The sequence below is a fragment of the Microtus oregoni genome, unplaced genomic scaffold (assembly GCF_018167655.1).
Source record: "Microtus oregoni isolate MIOR12 unplaced genomic scaffold, Mior012 000060F_005, whole genome shotgun sequence".
Lineage (NCBI taxonomy): Eukaryota > Metazoa > Chordata > Mammalia > Rodentia > Cricetidae > Microtus > Microtus oregoni.
The window spans coordinates 5,859-11,716 of record NW_024543840.1 but is presented as its reverse complement, the minus strand read 5'-3'; positions in this window follow the sequence as shown (position 1 = coordinate 11,716).

The following is a 5,858-nucleotide window of genomic DNA, read 5'->3' as shown; positions in this document are numbered from 1 at the left end:
ATCACAGGCACAGGCACACCCAGAGACACATAAATAAACTTTTAAATTAAGAGCCTGGAGAGCTAGTTTCTTGGCTCTTCCTGAGAAATTGGGTTCAATTCCCAGCACCTGCATGGTTAAATAAATCATAAAAAAAAATTCTTTAAGAAATTGAAATTAAACTACACAACTGGAAACACTGTCTCAACTAAAAGTAAAATAAAATGTAAAAGAGTGCAGTGCTAAGTGCAGTTATGAAAATGTTTGGAAATATGACACCTTCCCTGTCTCCCCCACATACACAGGCACACCGAGAGAGAGGTTTAAATAAATGTGGTGGTGGCACATGCCTTTATTCCCAGCACACAGGGGGCAGAGGCAGGTGAATTTCTTGGGAGTTGGAAGCCAGCCTGGTCTACAAGAGCTAGTTCCAGATCAGCTAGGACTGTTACCCAGGGAAACCCTGTTTCGAAAAACAAGACAAAAAAATTAAAATTGAAGTAAATGTACAAGCCAAAGCTACAGGCCCTGGCCTCCACTCCTGTCCCTGAAGGCACCTGGTAAAAGTGAGAAGGCAGATTTCAGAGACTAGTAAAGTTCAAGGTCACCAGCCCTTCCTAACAGCTAGAACTCCTTGCTGAACCATTAAAGGGTGAGTCTAAGGCGGGCAGTGGTGGCACACGCCTTTAATCCCAGCACTCTGGAGGCAGAGGCAGGCAAATCTCTGGGAGTTCCAGGACAGGCACCAAAGCTACAGAGAAAACTTGTCTTGAAAAGCCAATAAATAAATAAATAAATAAATAAATAAATAAATAATATAAAGGGTGAGGCTACAACTTGATTGGTCTGCTTAGATATGTATTTTTTTTATTTTTTTGTTTTTTTTAGATATGCATATTTTTGTTATAGTCTTTTTTTTTTTTTAAATTTATTTATTATATTATGTGTATAGCATTCCTTCCACGTGTGCCTGCAAGCCAGAAGGGGGCACCAGGTCTCATTATAGATGGTTGTAAGCCACCATGTGGTTGCTGGGAATTGAACTCAGGACCTGTGGAAAAGCAGTCAGTGCTCTTAACCTCTGAGCCATCTCTCCAGCCCTGTTATAGTCGTTTTTGTTTTACTGGGCAGGAAAAGATATCCAAGTGGGAATTTTTCCACAGCTGCTTTAATTTTCTCAGACTCTGTATTTAGTATGAGAAGTGGGGTGTGGGGTAGGTTGTACAAACACAACTACTGAAGAAAAGAAACCCCAAGAAAGCAAGCGAGTGGTTGCCATGGTGAAATGTCTTTGAAAGGCATTTAGGTGACTGGGAACTGCCCTTGCTGCCTCCCTCCTTTCCTCCCTCTCACCAATCCATAATTGTGGCAGCCCCTTGGCCCACATAGTCCTTTCACTGATCGGTCAGACACACTCTTTGTTTTATTTTTTAATTTTTGAATTGTGGGTGAAGTCAATTAATTGAGCTCTTAGATTATCATCATCATCATCATTATTATTATTTGTTTATTTGTGGTTTTTCTACATAGGGATTCCCTTTGTATGCTTGTTTGCCCTGGAACTCACTTTGTAGACAAGGCTGGCCTCAGACTCACAGAGATCTAGCTGCCCCTGCCTCTACCTCTGCCTCCTAGTGCCGGAATAAAAGGCCTGTACTAAACACACTTTTAGTTTCTCTGTGTCTGTCGTCGCTTTGCCTGCAGAACAAGGTAGCCTCAAACTCACAGCGATCTGCCTGCCTCTGCCTCTCCTGATCTCTGAGGGCTGAGAACTGAGAATAAAGAAATGTGCTGCCACCATTACCCAGCTAGGCAGCTGCCCAAAATATACTGCTGCTGCGGCAGCAATAAAAAAAAAATAACCTGAGATAAACAAAGAAAAAAAGGAAAACACCAGTTTTTCTTCCTTCTTTCCTTTTTTCCTTCTTTTCTTCCTTCCTTGTTTTTTTTCTGTTTTCTTCTTTTATTATTTTTTTGGTACAGGGTTTCTCTGTATAATACCTTTAACTCACTATATAAACCAGGCTGTCATCTTGGTGACATTATGGTTTTGGTTTTTTTCTTATTTCCTGTTTAATCATTTCTCTCTCTCTCTCTCTCTCTCTCTCTCTCTCTCTCTCTTCTCTCTCTCTCTCTCTCTCACACACACACACACACACACTCACACACACACACACAGATTTAATTTATGTTTTTTATTTTTGTTTGTGTTTTTGTTTTGATTTTCAAGGCAGGGTTTTCTCTGTTGCTTTGGAGCCTGTCTTTGGAACTAGCTCTCGTCGACCAGGCTGGCCTCAAACTCCCAGAGATCCACCTGCCTCTCTGCCAGATATGGAACCAGTCCTTTTGAATGCTTTCATCCTTCCTGGTCATTAAAAATTTGAAATGAAACTAAGTTCTACACAACTGGAAAGACTGTCTCAAATAAAAGTTAAGTAAAATGTTCTGAAATAGGGCACCTTCCCTGCCCCCCCCCCACCAAGGACACACTTGTGTGCAGACCAAGAGATACAAACAAAATTTGAAATGAAACTAAATGTACATGAAATTAACAGAATGAGATACTAAAAACTTAGTTGGATTGTCACTGTGGTGCACATCTTTTATTCTATCATCCAAGAGACAGAGACAGGTGTACCTCTGTGAATTCCCAGGTTTTGGAGAGAGGCCCCATCCCAAATTTAAAAAAAAAGAAGGAAGAAACATTATGAACTGTCTCCTTGTTTCTAGAAACTTGTTTTGATTTGCATTTCTCTGATGACTAAGCATGTTGAACATTTCCTTAAGTGTCTTTCAGCCATTTTAGATTCCTCAGTTGAGAGTTCTCTGTTTAAGTCTGTACTCCATTTTGTGAATTAGATTATTTGTTCTTGAGATGACCAATGTCTTGTGTTCTTTGTATGTTTTGGAGATCAGACAGACCTCTGTCTGATGTGGGGTTAGTGAAGATCTTTTTCCATTCTGTAAGGCCGTCATTTTGTCTTGTTGGCCGTGTTCTTTGCTTTACAGAAGCTTTTCAGTTTCCGGAGGTCTCTCTCACTTATTAATTGTTTCTCTCAGTGTCTGTGCTACTGGGGTTCTATTTAGGAAGCGGTCTCCTGTGCTGATGCGTTCAAATGCGTTTGATATTTTTATTTTTATATTCTTTTATTGTGGATGAAGTCAATTATTTGAACTCTCAAATATTTTTATTGTTATTATCTCTTTATTTGTTTGTTTATTTGTGGTTGTTCAACATAGGGTTTCGTTGTGTGGCCTTGTATGCGTATGCCCTGGGACTCACTTTGTAGACAAAACTGGCCTCAGACTCACAGAGAGCCATCTGCCTCTGCCTCCTAATGCTGGGATTAAAGGCTAAACAACCTTTTTTATATATTTATTTTCCTAATAATTTATTTTGTCGGCATTGGTGTTTTGCCTGCATGTATGTCTATCTGAGGGTGTCAGATCTTGGAGTTACAGACAGCTGTTGACTGCCATGTGGGTGGTAGGAATTGAACCTGGGTCCTCTGGAAGAGCAGTCAGCACTCTTAACCACAGAGCCATCTCTCCAGCCCCCACCTTTTTTTTGAAAACAGGGTTTCTCTATGTCACTTTGCCTGTCCTGAATCTCAATCTGCAGAACAAGGTAGCTTTAAACTTACAGTGATCTGCCAGCCTTGGTCTCCCTGATCTTGAAGGTGTTTTATCATCTCTCTCTCTGTCTGGCTATCTATCTATCTATCTATCTATCTATCTATCCATTCATTTATTAGTTTATGTATTTGTTTATGTGTTTATTTATGTATTTATTTATTTTTGTTTTCTGAGACAGGATTTCTCTCTAGCTTTTGAGTCTGTCCTGGATCCAGACCTGGTCACAGCTGTACCTGAAAATAAAATAAACAAACAAACAAAAACAAGAACAAAGCAAAGCAAAAGCCAGGCAGGACTCTCTGGTTGACCTTCCCTTTCCCCCTCCCCCATGGGCTCCTCAGAGGCAGTGAGGCCTCCGGCAGGGAATCCACAGAGCCTCTGCCCAAGGCTCTCCAGGGAACCCACTCTCTCCCTTTCCCCCAGCCCCAGGGCTGCCAGCCACATCTATCTCAGGCAGAGGTGGCGGGCACTCTGGCTATCCAGGATGTGACAGACACAGACACAGAGAAGCAGGGAGGAAAGTTGCTCACTCTCTCACTAGACGCAGGCATGCAGGAGGAACAATGAAAGAATGAGAACTGGAGAGATGGAATTTCTGGAATGTCCAGAAACCACATGGTGGGGATCTAGTGACCTCTTTTGGTGACAGGGAGTACAGCACAGATTTGGGTTCTTGTGCTCCTGAGATGTAACCCCCACAAGGCAGCAGCTCATAAGTGATTGTAAATCCAGTTTCACACGACTGCACATAAAATAAAGTTAAATAAATCATAAAAAAATTCTTTAAAAATTTGAAATTAAAATAAGTTCTACACAACCAGAAAGACTGTCTCAAATAAAAGTAAAATAAAATGTTCTAAAATAGGACAACTTCCCTGCCCCCCACCCCCACAGGGACACACTTGGTGCAGACCAAGAGATACAAACAAAATTTGAAATTAAACTAAATCTACAAGAAACTGACCCTGGTTATTGTGGTGCACATCTTTTATTCTATCATCAAAGAGACAGAGGCAGGTGGACCTCTGTGAATTTCCAGGCTTTATAGAGAGGCCCCCAACCCTAGAAACTGGACCATGGGAGTTTAGGACCTATAAGACAGTGCACGAGTCTTGTGATTTCACTTGGTAGATGAGTCTGGATTTTAACTCACAGATGTCCTTCTGCCTGTGTCTCCCACGTGCTGGGATAAAGGGTTCCCTAATTCTTGAATGGCATACTGAAAGTAGTTATTTCTACTTAGTTTGCGTTTGATTTTTTAAAAAAAAATCCATGCCTATTTATTTATTTATTTTTGGTTTTTCACGACAGGGTGTCTGTAGCTTTGTAGATAGTGTTGGCTGGCTGGCTGGCTGGCTGGCTGGCTGGCTTTCAGTTCCCTGACAGAAATAAGCACATTATGGAGGAACCACAAAGTTGTTACACTATGTGGGTGTGATGAGGAGAGATTGTGAGTGTCCTGTCAGAACAAAGTTAGTCCCATAGTTGATGAAATTCATTATCCCAAAAATTCAGCAGAATATATCCCAAGTTTGCAAATGTGTGATCAGCTTGTGACAGGTTGGGCTGGAGATGCTGAGAACTGGGGAGCCCTCAATGCAAGACCAGATACTCGTTCCCATGAAGAGAGAGGGAGGGAGGGAGGGAGGGAGGGATCATTCATTCATTCATTCCTATACTCAAGTTTAAGAAAAGAGGAGTGGCTATGGAGAGACCACTCACAGGTATGAAAAATCATTTCCTAAAAATCAAATTTCTCAGTCACTATGCAACTGCTATGGTGCTTCTCCTAGATAGAACAAAACACACACACACACACACACACACACACACACACACAAAGGTGAACCAGGGAAAAGCTTTCTAAGCCTTTAAGGATGCACCGTGACTTCAGAGACCTCAGGGAGTATAGGGATGGGTGCTTGATGCTTCAGACTCATGTCATTGAAGGACATAACATAGTCTGGATTCACAGAGATTCACAACACAGAGCCATTGTCACTTACCCAGAGCTAACAAGAAATTGCAGTCTCAGCCGGGCTGTGGTGTGTGCATGCCTTTAATCACAGCACACACACAGATCTCTGTGAATTCAAAGATGGCCTGATTTACAGAGTGAGTTTTAGGACAGCCCAAGATACACAAAGAAACCCTTTCTTGAAAAACAAAACAAAACAGCAAAAGAAAGAAAGAAAGAAATGGAAAAAGAAAAAAAAAAGGCAGTCTCTTCCCACTCTCTCATC